This window comes from Rhinoraja longicauda, chromosome 7 (assembly GCF_053455715.1).
Source record: "Rhinoraja longicauda isolate Sanriku21f chromosome 7, sRhiLon1.1, whole genome shotgun sequence".
Classification (NCBI taxonomy): domain Eukaryota; kingdom Metazoa; phylum Chordata; class Chondrichthyes; order Rajiformes; family Arhynchobatidae; genus Rhinoraja; species Rhinoraja longicauda.
In genome coordinates, this window is record NC_135959.1 from 18413460 (window position 1) to 18429022 (window position 15563).

The window sequence follows — 15563 nt, forward strand, 5'->3', positions numbered from 1 at the left end:
CGTGGAATAAATATTTCAATTTTAAAGATGAGACTGTATTTTCTGTTGTGGTTGCTGTTCATTTTGTTGGTTGGAGCCATGTCCACCCTTCTGTCCTGGAATTGTTAATGTGGTCATATGCTTGCCTCTGTGTCTGTTGCATGTATTTAATGTCTGTTATAAAATCTAAACCGCAGTGCTATGGCTGCGGGCAACATTGGGTCTTGAGAGTTAAAAGGATAAAATGTTTTAACTAAAAAAACATATAACACATAGTTTTATTTAGTAAATGGGCCAGTGGGGAAGAAAATGAAATAATAGAACTGAAGGTTACAAAATCCATTTGGCAACATTAAATAATCCATGACCTTGAATGGAGGCAGGGAGAGATAGAATAGGATACAGTGAAGGGTTTAAGTGTATAATTTAAGATGGTGCCAAAATGCAAGAAATTATCATTTGATTCATTTAAGATCTGAATGATGAAAGCCACGCAAAAGTACAAGAAATAAGAGAATGAATGTAATGCTCTTAGTAATAACTGCAGTCAGTGAAACTGTGGTTTGTTGAAGGAATCATTGATTTCTAGATTGAACGCTAATATGTTTGCAGCAGGTTATGTATGTTTCATGTGTTGGGCACAGTTTGGAAGCTGGAAATATCATTAGTTGATCCCCTCCCTTGTAACTTTACGAAATGGTGAAATGGGATTCACTGTTATTGCAGACATGAGCCAGAATCAACAAAATCTTGTCCCTCCATGCCTGCTTTCCTCAACCTGCTAACAGTCTTCTGAAACTTAGGACTACTAATTGGATATTGTTCTCTCGGGCAAGTTTAAGTAGAACTAGACCAAGTGGACCCGTTGGGCGCAAACCTCTCCTGCATTGTGCAGCACCCTTTCCTCCCCATATTCCCCCTCTCACCTCCCCCCACTCCATCCCCTTCAACCCCCTTATCTCCCCCTCCTACCCTCCTCCTCCCTCCACCCCCCTCTTGCCCTGCCGCCCCCTCCTGCCTTGCAGCCCCTCCTCCCTCCACCCCCTCCCTCCCCACCTCCCTCCACCCTCCCACCCCCCTCCTTCCCCTCCCCCCTCCTTCCCCTCCCCCTCCCTCCCCCTCCCCCTCCCCCTCCCCCTCTCTCCCCCTCCCCCCCCTCCCTCCCCCTCCCTCCCCTCCCTCCCCTCCCCACCCTCCCTCCCCTCCCCATCTTCCCTCCCCTCCCCATCCACCCACCCCCCCTCCCCCACTCTATACCCCTCAATCCCCCCTCCCTCCCTCCCTAGGAGATAGATTTAAACTTTAAAATGTGAATAACTTTTAAAATAAAACACCGATTTCAATGAAATTTCTTCCATTAGCACCAAAGGGACGACGGTGAGTAAGATGGGCCTAAAATTGTTGCGCTATCGTGTACCGTTTTGGCTGTAGTTCAGGAACAAACAAACAAGAGTTTTAGTATATAGATTAAAAAACAACATTTACTTTGATAAGACCACACATAGAATATTGTGTATAGGTTTGTTTTTCCAGAGGAAGGAAAGATATATTTGATGTAGAAAGTGCTGCAAAGTTCACCAGATTGATTTCTGAGATGGTAGGAGGTTGTTTTATGAAGAGATAGTAAGTGGATTGTACTCTTGAGTTTGGGAGAAGGAGAATAATCTAATCAAAATGTGCAATATTAAAGGGCAAAAACAGATCATATTTGGACTGGCTAGAATGTATGGAACTAGGGCTCGTGGTTTCAAAGCAGGAATTAGCCTTCAGGACTAAGTTGAGAAGAAATGTCTTTGTCCAGAGCATAGTAAATGTTTGGAATTTCTGATTAAAGCTGTCTAAGCTCAGTTGCTGAGTATATTCAAAGACCAGTGAATAGCTATCTCAATATTAATGGAATTGGGGATCTGGGGTTAGTGCAATACGGGATGGTAGGAAAAGATAAACCTGAAAAGATAAAACTGAAAGATGTGGCAGGCACAATGCTGAATATCTTTTGATTATTAACCCCTGATTGCTCCTGAAATATTGTGTTTTCTGAATTCATTTGTATTGTCTGTTTCTGTTATGTTGCTGACAAATCTTGATTCTTAAGTTTCAGGTTGGATTGTATCTCTAGTCTCCCTTGTTTCAAGTAGCAGTGAAGGTGACCATTCAGCTCATTGGTTGTGGTGGCTCTTTGAGAGAGCTCTGCATAGAAACTATCTATAAAACGACCGTTGTTTCCTTTTGAAACTTCCCATTGAATCTGCTTGCAAAATTGGTTATTTTGCATAAGAAACTAGTGAATCTCTGTAATTCTCTGCCCCTGTTGGAGGTCAGATCATTAGATACATTTAAGCTGGAGATAGACAAATATATGAAAGATTGAGGAGTGGAGGGTTATGATTAACTGGTATAGAAGCGGAGATGAGGCCAGCACAGATTAGCCTTGGTGATATTGAATGGAGGGGTAGGCTTGAGGGGCCAAGTGGAACAATTCTCTTTAATTTTCTTGTGCTCTTGTGGTTTACCTTCAACATGCACTCATCTTTCAGTTCCTGAAAACATTTAAAAAAAAATTATTGTTTCTAATCTCATTTTACAATTGTCTCTTAAACCTCCTCATTAATGCTCTGCTAAAATTAGCTACAGAATGAGCACCACACTCGCAGCAGTGCGAGGAAATTGCAGGATTCGAACCTTCCAACATCGGCCTTGGGAACACCCATGTTTGTTCCAAAAGAGACAGTGCTGACTCGTGGGTTAGGCAGCATCTCTGGAGAACAAAGATAGGTGATGTTGTAATAGACAAATTGTAATAGGGCAGCTGAAAGAGAGGCGAGGACCAGGCAAGGGATAGGTAGATATAGGTTAGGAAGATTGATTAGCAGAATGGTGGACCAAGGCCAGAGATGGAAACGAGACATAAGTTTGTGAGATAAGGAGAGGAGGTGTGAATTGAGGCCAGAAGAAAGGATGTAGGTGGAAGGGGAAAAAGGGGTGGGATAATGGCAGAAATGAGTGTGCTTCCATGACATAGAGAAAGGTTGGGGGGGGGGGGGGGGGGGGGGGTGGGGTTGTTAGTTAGGTACCTAAAATTGGATAATTCAATTTTCATACCAGTGCGTTGTAAGTTACCCAAGTGGAATACGAGATGTTGTTCCTCAAGTTTGCATGTGGCCTCACTCTGGCAATGGAGGAGGCACTGGACATAAAGGTCAGTATGGAAGTGGGAGGGGGATTTAAAACGGTTAGCAACTGAAGTCATTGATAGCGGGGTTCCAGGCATAATTCAAGGCTGGAGGCATCCATGCGGCCAACTCCAACTGCTTCTTGACTGACTCCTGGGTTCCACTGCTCCCCCATTCTAACTGGAAACCTTAACTGACACTGCTGGGTCCTACTGCCCTTCCTATGTCAACCATTCCACTTTTCCTATTCTCCCACCCCTACACCACCCCCCACTCTAAGCCCCCATTTTCTTCTTCAAATCTTGTGTCTGACCCCAATCCGAACCCCTGTCGGGTTTTTACCTTTCCTCCCTGCCCCCAACCCCCTCTAATGGAGAATGGTCAGTCGAGGACTTGCCTTTGAACCCCCGCGCCCACACCTCAACAAGTTCTGAGGTTATCATAATGTTGAGCTGCCATTTCTGTGGTTTTTTTTCCCTCTGGCCAGGAGTCCTCGCCTCCCTATTACAATCCCTTCTGTCTCTAAACTTCCTCCTCTGTATGGATTCCTGTTCCTGGCCTTCTACCTTCTTTGGACTTTTTTATTTCCAACTGCCGGAGCTACATCAACTTTCTTGACCTCCACTCCCCCTACCGTCTCCAATCTCACCCCCTCTGAACGCACAACCCTACGCTCACTCAGTAACAATCCCAATATTATTATAGAGGAAAAAAATAGTTAAGGCAAATGTGGGTCCCTTGAAGACAGAAGCAGGGGAATTTATTATGGGGAACGTGTTTATTATGGCAGACGAGTTAAACCGTTACTTTGGATCTGTCTTCACTGAGGAAGATACACACAATCTCCCAAATGTTCTAGGGGCCGGAGAACCTAGGGTGATGGAGGAACTGAAGGAAATCCACATTTGGCAGGAAATGGTTTTGGGTAGACTGATGGGACTGAAGGCTGATAAATCCCCAGGGCCTGATGGTCTGCATCCCAGGGTACTTAAGGAGGTGGCTCTAGAAATAGTGGAAGCATTGGAGATCATTTTTCAATGTTCTATAGATTCAGGATCAGTTCTTGTGGATTGGAGGATAGCAAATGTTATCCCACTTTTTAAGAAAGGAGGGAGAGAGAAAACAGGAAATTATAGACCAGATAGTCTGACATTAGTGGTGGGGAAGATGCTGGAGTCAATTATAAAAGACGAAATTGCTGAGCATTTGGATAGCAGTAACAGGATCGTTCCAAGTCAGCATGGATTTACGAAGTGGAAATTATGCTTGACTAATCTTCTGGAATTTTTTGAGGATGTAACTAGGAAAATGGACAGGGGAGAGCCGGTGGATGTAGTGTACCTTGACTTTCAGAAAGCCTTCGACAAGGTCCCACATAGAAGATTAGTGTGCAAAAGTGGAGCACATGGTATTGGGGGTAGGGTACTGACATGGATAGAAAATTGGTTGGCAGACAAAGCAAAGAGTGGGGATAAATGGGTCCCTTTCAGAATGGCAGGCAGTGACTAGTGGGGTACCGCAAGGCTCGGTGCTGGGACCGCAGCTATTTACAATATACATTAATGACTTGGATGAAGGGATTAAAAGTAACATTAGCAAATTTGCAGATGACACAAAGCTGGGTGGCAGTGTGAACTGTGAGGAAGATGCTATGAGGTTGCAGGGTGCCTTGGACCGTCTGTGAGTGGGTGGATGCATGGCAGATGCAGTTTAATGTGGATAAGTGTGAGGTTATCCACTTTGGTGGTAAGAATAGGAAGGCAGATTATTATCTGAATGGTGTCAAGTTAGGAAAAGGGGACGTACAACGAGATCTGGGTGTCCTAGTGCATCAGTCACTGAAAGGAAGCATGCAGGTACAGCAGGCAATGAAGAAAGCCAATGGAATGTTGGCCTTCATAGCAAGAGGAGTTGAGTATAGGAGCAAAGAGGTTCTTCTACATTTGTACAGGGCCCTAGTGAGACCACACCTTGAGTACTGGGTGCAGTTTTGGTCTCCAAATTTGAGGAAGGATATTCTTGCTATTGAGGGCGTGCAGCATAGGTTTACTAGGTTAGTTCCCGGAATGGCGGAACTGTCGTATGTTGAAAGACCGCGCTACTAGGCTTGTATACACTGGAATTTAAATGGATGAGAGGGAATCTTAATGAAACATATAAGATTATTAAGGGGTTGGACACGTTAGAGGCAGGAAACATGTTCCCAATGTTGGGGGAGTCCAGAACCAGGGGCCACAGTTTAAGAATAAGGGGTAGGCCATTTAGAACGGAGATGAGGAAAAACTTTTTCAGTCAGAGAGTTGTAAATCTGTGGAATTCTTTGCCTCAGAAGGCAGTGGAGGCCAGTTCTCTGAATGCTTTCAAGAGAGAGCTAGAAAGAGCTCTTAAGGATAGCAGAGTCAGGGGGGATGGGGAGAAGGCAGGAATGGGGTACTGATTGAGAATGATCAGCCATATTCACATTGAATGGTGGTGCTGGCTCGAAGGGCCGAATGGCCTACTATTGTCTATTGTCTATTATCAAACTCGTCAACGGGGGAGATGCCATAGTAATAATAATAATAATAATGCATTACATTTATATAGCGCTTTTCATATACTCAAAGACGCTTTACAGGGATTTAGAGAACATAGGGAAGTGAATAAATAGATAAATAAGTAAATGAACAGAGAAAGGAGACAAGGTGAGGTGACCTTCAGTGGTTGAAGGCAGTACTGAACAGGTGAGACTTCAGTGATGTTTTGAATGTGGTGAGTGTGGAGGAGTCTCTGACGGTTTGGGGTAGTGAGTTCCATAGGGTGGGAGCAGCGATGGAGAAAGCCCTGTCCCCCCAGGATCTGAGTTTGGTCCGGATGTGGGGGGATAGGAGATTGGCAGCAGCAGAGCGGAGGGTGCAGGTGGGAGTGTGCCTGTGGAGGAGGTCGGTCAGGTAGGATGGGGCCAGGTTATGGAGGGCTTTGTAGGTCATGAGGAGGATTTTGTACTGGATTCTCTGGGGGATGGGGAGCCAGTGGAGTTTGTAAAGGACGGGGGTGATATGGTCACGGATCGGGGTGTGGGTGAGTAGACGGGCAGCGGAGTTTTGAATGTATTGAAGTTTACTGATGATTTTTGAGGGTGCGCCATAGAGGAGGCTGTTGCAGTAGTCCAGACGGGAGGTGATGAAGGCGTGGATGAGGGTTTCTGCAGCTGTGGAGGAGAGGGATGGACGGAGACGGGCAATGTTTTTGAGGTGGAAGAAGGCTGTCTTTGTGATGTGTTTGATGTGTTTGTCGAAGGAGAGGGTTTGATCAAAGATGATTCCAAGATTCCGGATGTGAGGGGAGGTGGATACTGGGAGACCATCAATATTGAGGATGAAGTTTTGGGTGGATTTGGTGAGCGTTTTTGGACCAATGATGATGATTTCAGATTTGTTGCAGTTGAGTTTGAGGAAATTTGATTGAAGCCAAGATTTTATTTCAGTGATGCAGTTTGTCAGTGTAGAGTGTGTGGTGGTGGAGATTGACTTGGTGGAGATGAGGAGCTGGATATCATCGGCGAAGCAGTGGAAGTTGAGACCATGACGGCGGATTAATTGACCAAGGGGGAACAGGTAGAGGATGAAGAGGAGCGGGTCAAGGACTGAGCCTTGGGGGACACCTTGGGGGAGGGGAGTGGTGGGGGATTTACAGTTGTTAATGGAGATGAACTGGTGCCTGTCAGAGAGGTAAGATTTGAACCAGGATAGGGCTGTGTCGGTGATGTTAAAGGAGGTTTCAAGTCGGGTGAGGAGAATGGAGTGATTTATGGTGTCAAAGGCGGCGCTGAGGTCAAGTAGGATGAGGATGTTGAGGTTGCCAGCGTCGGAGGAGAGGAAAAGGTCGTTTGTGATTTTGAGGAGCGCAGTTTCAGTACAGTGGTTGGAGCGGAATCCGGATTGGAAAGTTTCATACAGGTTATTGGTAGAGAGGTGGTATTTGAGTTGAGTTGAGGTGGTATTTGATTAGTCTGACAGGCTAACCTCTACTGTGCTGAGACCAGATGGTAGCTCTCAGACACCACCTCACACCTGTCCCTTGACCATGACCCCACAGATAACATCCTCACCAGGCCAACATCCTCCAGACTGTTACTGACCTTAGTGATTTCCCCTTCACAGCTTCCAAATTTATAGTTCCTCAACCTTGTACTGTCTGTTTTTACTTCTTTCCTAAAATTCACAAACGGAACTCCCCTGGCAGACCCATTTTTTCTACCTGTTCTTTCCCAGAGAACTCGTCTGCAAATACTTCAATTCTGTCTCTTCCCCCCCCCCCCCCCCCCGTCCCGTCAACCTACATCAGAGACACGTCACACACTCTTCTACACTTCAATAACATTTAATTCTTGGGCTCCCATTGTCACATCTTTACCATCTTTGCTATGGACATCCATTCCCTTTACACTTCTTTTTTCCCACCTGGAAGGGTTGGGGACTCTGGTTCCTCTTTGAACAGATCCAATCAGTTCCCCTCTCCCAACACTCTCCTCTGCCTAGCAGAATTTGTCCTTGCCCTCAACAACATTTTTGACCTCTCGCGTTCTTCCAGTCAAACAGTTCTTGTTTCAAACAAACACTAGGACCATCCCCAACTCTTTCTTCATTACATTGACGACTGCATTGGGGCTGCCTCCAGCACCTGTGTAGAATTCATGAATTTCAAGCTGCCCTCAAATTCACTGATTTTCTTTGACACCTCTCTCGCCTTACATCGAAGCACAGAAACATAGAAAATTGGTGCAGCAGTAGGCCATTTGGCCCTTCGAGCCAGCATCGCCATTCAATGTGATCATGGCTGATCATCCAAAATCAGTACACCATTCCTGCTTTCTCCCCATATCCTTTGATTCTGTTAGCCCTAAGAGCTATCTCTAACTCTCTCTTGAATCCATCCATCTGTCTCCAGGGGCCAGACTATTGACTGATGTGTACTTTGAGATCACTGACTCGCACAGTTATCTGGACTACACCTCTCAACCTGCCTCTTGCAATGACGCCATCCCCCACTCTCAATATCTCCGTTCCGTTTCCACCTCAACTGCTCCCAAGACGAGGTTTTCCGTTCTAGGACATCCAACATGTTCTCTTCAGTCAATATGGTTTCTCCCAAGCTATATTAGATGGATCCCTCACCCGTATCTACCCTGTGACCTGTAGTTGAGCTTGCACCCTCGCACCCTCCCCCCCCCCAGACAATATGAAGAAAGACTGGATAGACTCGGCTTGTACTCGCTGGAATTGAGGTGGGAACTTATAGAAACTTACAAAATTCTTAAGGGGTTGGACAGGCTAGATGCAGGAAGATTGTTCCCGATGCTGGGGAAGTCCAGAACAAGGGGTCACAGTTTAAGGATAAGGAGGGATTTTTAGGACAGAGATTAGAAAGTTTATTTTCACACAGAGAGTGGTGAATCTGTGGAATTCTCTGCCACAGAAGGTAGTTGAGGCCAGTTCATGGCTATATTTAAGAGGGTTAGATGTAGCCCTTGTGGCTAAAGGGATCAGGGGGTATGGAGAGAAGGCAGGTACGGGATACTGAGTTGGATGATCAGCCATGATCATATTGAATGGCGGTGCAGGCTCGAAGGGCCGAATGGCCTACTCCTGCACCTATTTTCTATGTTTCTATGTTTGAGTTCCTCTGGTCCTTGGTTTTCACCCCACCAGCGTCCGCATCATTGAACACATCCTCTGACATTTCTGCCATCTTAGACAATAGACAATAGACAATAGATGCAGGAGTAGGCCATTCAGCCCTTCGAGCCAGCACCGTCATTCAATGCGATCATGGCTGATCACTCTCAATCAGTACCCCGTTCCTGCCTTCTCCCCATACCCCCTCACTCCGCTATCCTTAAGAGCTCTATCCAGCTCTCTCTTGAAAGCATCCAACGAACTGGCCTCCACTGCCTTCTGAGGCAGAGAATTCCACACCTTCACCACTCTCTGACTGAAAAAGTTCTTCCTCATCTCCGTTCTAAATGGCCTACCCCTTATTCTTAAACTGTGGCCCCTTGTTCTGGACTCCCCCAACATTGGGAACATGTTTCCTGCCTCTAATGTGTCCAATCCCCTAATTATCTTATATGTTTCAATAAGATCCCCCCTCATCCTTCTAAATTCCAGTGTATACAAGCCCAATCGCTCCAGCCTTTCAACATACGACAGTCCCGCCATTCCGGGAATTAACCTAGTGAACCTACGCTGCACGCCCTCCATAGCAAGAATATCCTTCCTCAAATTTGGAGACCAAAACTGCACACAGTACTCCAGGTGCGGTCTCACCAGGGCCCGGCCGCATCTTCCCATCCCCATCCCTTTTTGCCAGTGACCACTCTGCAACTCCTTGGTTCCCTCAAACCACCCCTTTCCCAGGTACTTGTCCTTGAAACCTCAGGAGATGTATCACCTGTTCCTTCTCTCCAGAGATGCTGCCTGTTCTACTGTGTTACTCCAGTTTTTTTTTGTGCATCACTTGTTCCTGTGCTTCCTCCCTCACATCCATCCCAGGCACCAGCAGCCCTTCCAGATGAGACAGAAGTTCACATGCATCTCCTCTAATCTTAGTTGTTGCATTCAGTTCTCCTGTTGTGGCCTCCTTTACATTGTGTGTACTGCTTAGGTGAAGTCTGCTGTATGATTTTACTGGATTGTGTGTAGAAACAAAGAATTTCACTGTATCTGGGCTGGGTACATGTGACAATAAAGTATCATCGCATTAATTGAATTGAAGAGTTCTAAGCTGAAACGTCGTCTATCCATATTTTGGTGAGATGCTGCCTGACCTGCTCAGTTACTGCAGCATTTTATGTTTTTCTCAAAGTTCCAGCATCCACAGTTCCTTGTGCATGTTTGATGCCTCGTCCAGGCCCCGCCCTGTGCTGCTGTCACTCAGCTCCTGGACTCGCCCCGCCCATCACAAGACTGCGCAGGCGCATAATTCAACCCATCAATCAACATACGTCACCATGACCACGCCTCTTCTCACCCTCACACTTCCGGCTCCCGCTCAACCGAACTTGAGCCGCAGCTCCCGCCCATTGGTCCAATGGCTTCACCGCCTGCTCGGCGATAGGCCCGATCGTCATGACAACGGCGGGTAGCACGTTAGGCTGCGCTGTGGCCTGCTATTAAGGGTGGGTGGGGGGAGGGGGGGAAGGTCCGGGCCCGAGCCCCGAATAGAAGTTAGAAGTTGCGGCCGTTTGGGAGGGAGAGCCTTCCCCCCCTTCCACCCGCCCAGCCCAGCACCCCGGATCCTCCGCTGGATCTGAGCGCCCCCCCTTCACCCCATACCCCTTACGGTGGGGCCTCGGGCAGGGGCTGGGCTGGGCTGGGCTGAGGCCTGCACTTGTCTTTGGGGGTGTTTGTGAGCACGACACATGGATTGCTAGAGGCAGAGAGGCCAAGATCCTGCCCAGGCCAGCCTTGGACTCTGAGCCCTTGCCCCACCACCACCCCCACACCCCCTTCTTTACACTCCACCCCTCCCCACGTCCCCCAGAGAGAGGGAGGCAATGTGGGCACCGACGGCCGAAACCACTTGCGAGGCTGCAGCACTGGGCTTTTCCCCCACCGTACCCTGAGGTAAGGCTGGACCATTGTCGAAGGCAGGTGATGGGAATGTGGGCAGTGGATTCAATTGTATCCCCATTCCCCTCTCACTGCTGTGCCAAAAACATATACCACTATGAAGTGGGGTAACTCTCAAGTAAGAAAACTAGGTTTAAACCTCGCTCCACAAATCGGCAGAAAAGTCTTTGCTAATAAGGATGTTGTCTTTTGGATGAAACATTAAACAGTGGTCTGTTTGTTTCATTGGGCTTGTGTAAAATATTATATTACAATATTCAAAGACAATCAGGGAAGTTGTGTTCAGTTTCTGGCCAGTATTTATCCCCTTTTTAAACATTGCCAATGCTGTTATATATATATATATATTTATTTTATTGATATGTTTGATATTCCTCCAAGCATTTTGACTGCTACATTTTTAATGTTATAATGTTGATTAAAAGCATTCCATTGGCTGTAAACTCCTTTGATATATTCTGAAAGGGAAGAGAAAGACAGTGGAAATACTTGTTTTCATTGATGTTGCCTGAGTTCCTTTGCTTGTCCAGTAACAAATGTGTCTTCTGTTTTCACAAACCTATTCTTTGATCCTCTCTCCCTGACTTGCTGTAACATTCTTATGTGCTCTTTAAACCCATCTATCTGTCGAAGCCTTTGACATCAGTCCCAATATTTATTTGTGGCCAGCTGTCAGATTTTCTCTGATAATTGCCTCTGAAGTTCCTTGGGATATTTTACTCCTAAAAGTGTTTCATAAATGTGTTAAAAATAGATGGTGTTGGAAATACTCAACAGGTCAGGCAGCATCTGTAGGGATAAAGAAGCAGTTCACATTTCAGATTAATGACCTTTCATCAGAGCTATAAGTTGTGTTGATCTGCTGTAGCTCGACAGAATTAATTGTTGTTGCTAACTTCCTGTTGTCTCCTCCTTCATTGTGTTGTTGCAGTTATTGCCACTGGTAAATTTATATGGACGGCATCCTAATTTTGCTCACTGTGGTATTGCTGGATTTGTTATAACTTGCATGTGTGATTGAACTTTGTTAGACTCCTTGAGTAACACATAAGAAGAAAGCAATTGAAGCATTTAATCTTGGAAGTTGAAGAATTTGTGCCTTTCTGATAGACCAATAAGGCAGATTTGCCTCGGCATCACCACAACAACAGTCTTGATGTTAAGCCAATATAGAATGCTTTCATAGAAACGCATGTACCTGCTCTGACATTCAACATGGTCATAGCGGATCATCTCATCAGTATTCCTTCCCCTTCTTCTCCCTGTGTGCACTGATCCCTTGGGCATTGACAAATACATCCCCCTCCTTGAATAGAAACCTGGATTTATTTATTTTTTGCTTCTCTCACTTTCTTCCAGTCAAGGAGCACCAATGCCGGAGTTTTTTTGGTTATGTCAAATAGTTCCAAACATACACTAGGACCATCCCCAACTCTTTCTTCATTACCTTGACGACTGCATTGGGGCTGCCTCCTGCACCTGTTAGAACTCGTGGATTTCATCAACTTTACCGCCTATTCCACGCTGAGGGGAAGACGTGACTGGTGGTGGGATTTTGCAGCTGCTGAACAATCCCGAGCACCTTCTTCTGAAACTGTGCAACACTTGTCCCTACGCCACCTCCCCAACATCTTCCAGGCCTTTAAACAACCCTTCCGTGGGAGGTAGTGCATCTCCTCCAACCTCATCCGTGATTCGGTGCTCTCCGTGTGGCTTCCTCTACATTGCCGATTGTTTTGCAGAACATCTCTGCCCTAACTACCACGACCATTTCGAGTTTCTGGTTGTATGTCATTTCACCTCTCCCATTCCCACGCTGACCTGTCTGTCCTTGGCCATCTCCACTGCCATGGTGAGGCAAAATACAAACTAAAAGAACCACTCCTCTTATTCTTCTTGGATAGATAGCCGATAGCAATGTGGTATTAACATTAAATATTTCAATTTCAGATAACCTACTCCCACCGTTCTTTTCCCACTCCCACTGGTCCACCCAGAGTCTCTCTCCCTTTGTTCACATTTCCATCTGTCCATCACCCACACACCTATCTACCTGTGTTTCTTTTCCCCGGCTTACTCCCCTTTTCCCTCTATCTGGTTTCATCGACTCCTTATCTTTCCCTCATCAGGTTCCACCCATCACCTTCCCATCATCTCCCACCTCATCTGGTACCACATATCACCTACTGGCCTGTCTCATCCCTCTCTCACTTCTTTAAATTGGCTGTCTTCCCTCTTAAGTCCTGATGCAAGGTCACAACCTAAAATGTTGACAACCCTTTGGCTTCACGAACGCTGCTCGACCCACTAAGTTCCTCTGGCAATGTTTTTAAAAAGACCCCGTCTCTTCTCAATGGTGTATGCCTGCTAACTACATTAGTCCTTCAGAACTTTCCTTAAGAAAAGTAATGGTTTATTGCATACAGTAATAATTCTTAGTAAGGATTACTCATGCCAAAACAAAGTTCTGTATGTATTTACCATACGTAAGTACCATATGATGACCATATTAATCTCATAATTGCAGCAAGACAATCCACAATACAGTTAGTTACTGTGCTAAAACCACACCACCTCCTCTGTGCCATAGATAGGGCAAGATTCAAGATTCAAGAGATTCAAGATAGCTTTATTTGACATCCAAATTGGACGAAATTCAGTCACCCACAGTCCAACAATAAAAGCACCAAAATAGGCATTAAAACTACACAACCCCAAAAACACACAAAAAAAGAAACATCCATCAAAGAAACATCCATCACAGTGAGTCTCCTCCAGTCCTCTCCTCACTGTGATGGAAGGCCACAATGTCTTTTCCCTTCTCCTGCCGTCCTCTCCCGCGGTCAGGCTGTTGTGGTTGCAACAACATACTTTAAGCGTTTTCCCAAAGTGCATGTTGTTAGTGATATTCCCACTATCATATCCTTGAACTGTTCATGTATGAAGTACATTATGATCCATGAGGCAAAATCCCCCTCGCCCCTTCCCCCCAATTAGTAAACTGGCCAGTTTACCATAAAATGCCCCCTTTTCTAATGTACAGAATTTGTTGGATGCAGATCTCTCCCTTTTGCAATTGCCTGTCGCCTAGCCCAATTAGTCCAGCATCATCAATTTTCACTGGAGTTGTGCTGATGTTGGTGGACCGAGTTTATCAGCAGATTGAAATATTCTTCTTTACAAAAGTTTCACAAAAGTCAATCTATGTAGAAAACAGAGAATGTACTCTTGTTCCTAGATAAAGTTCAGTTTATTGTCACGTGTACCAAGGTACAGTGAAAAGCTTTTTGTTACATGCTAAACAGTCAGCAGAAAGACAAGACATGATTACAATTGATCCATTTACACTGTATAGATACATCATAACGGAATAATGTTTAGTGCAAGGTAAAGCCAGCAAAGTCTGATCAAGGATAGTCTGAGGGTCATCAAAGCGGTAGATAGTAGTTCAGCACTGCTCTCTGATTGTGGTAGGATGATTCAATTGGCCGTTAACAGCTGGTAAGAAACTGTCCCTGAATCTAGCTTTCACGCTTCTGTACCTTTTGCCTGATGGAAGAGGGGAGTGGTCAGGGTGCAACTCATCCTTGATTATGCTATTGGCCTTGTTCATGAACTGATGATTTCCCTTGCAGTTTCTCCAACATGGTTTATTTGTTATTTATTAATGTTGCTTTAAGATTGGACTTCATGTTCAAGAAAGATAATATTACATCCAACTGTCCTGATGTGTTTTTCCAAATTTAGATTAAATAATAATTAGTCTGTTATTTAGTTCTGTTCTTGGTGTAAGAGTTGTAGGATTCTATATCCTATTGACACTGTCTAAGTAGGCATAACAGTGAGATTGTTGCACTGAAGATACCAGAAAAGAGAAGGTGGGTGACGGTGAGGAAGGGAAGGGAGATAGGAGTACAGGAGACTCCGGGGGTTGTACCTCTTGAAAACAGGTTCACTTTCTTGGAAGTTGTCGGGACAGAAGACACCGCTAGTCTGAGCGGCAGACAGGTCTGCGAGGCAAAATGTGGCGCTGAAGCAAAGCCGAAGAGACTGTAGTAGGGGACTCCATCGTGAGAGGTACAGACAGGGGTTTCTGCGGTAACAAGCGGGATTCAAGGATGGTGTGTTGCCTCCCTGGTGCCAGGATCCAGGACGTCACGGACCGAGTGCAGAGCATCCTCAAGGGTGAAGGTGAGCAGGCGGAAGTGGAAGTGCATGTCGGCACAAACGACATCGGGAAGAAGAGGAAAGATATTCTGCAGCGTGACTTTACAGAGCTTGGAAGAAGGCTGAAAAGCAGGACCTCCAGGGTGGTTATCGCCGGTTTGCTTCCAGTTTCTCGTGCTGGTGAGGACAGGAACAGGGAGATAGGGGATCTGGATGTGTAGCTGGTGCAGGGGGCAGGGATTTAGATTCTTAGATCACTGCGATCTGTTTTTGGGTAAAGGTGAATTGTACAAAAGGGATGGGTTGCACCTGAACAGGTGGGGGACCAGCATTTAGTTTAAACCCACTGTTACACGGGTGGGTTTAAACTAAATAGTGGGGGAGGGGAGAGACAAATGGGATAGACAAGGATGGAGTTAAAGGGAAAGAGTGTATATGAAAAGTTAAGAAAGAACTCAGAATTAACGGGACAGAAATCTCACGAATGGATAGGAGAGTATGGCCAAGTAAAGTAGAAATCGATGTGAAAGCTAAGGTGAGTAATGGATTAAAAGTATTATATGAATGCGTGAAGTAAAGTGGTTGAGCTTGAGGCTCAGTTAGAGATTGGTAGGTATGACATTGTGGGGAT

General features: G+C 45.7%; 1 protein-coding gene across 2 annotated transcripts in view; it reads left to right on the forward strand.

The window, feature by feature from the left end:
• Positions 1-10283: 10283 nt before the first annotated feature.
• Positions 10284-15563, forward strand: part of usf3 (upstream transcription factor family member 3) — a 49310-nt gene continuing 44030 nt past the window's right edge. For both annotated transcript variants that reach the window (XM_078402203.1, XM_078402204.1), the window contains exon 1: positions 10284-10759. The gene's annotated coding sequence lies outside the window, so the exon portion shown is untranslated. The remainder of the gene's footprint in view (positions 10760-15563) is intronic.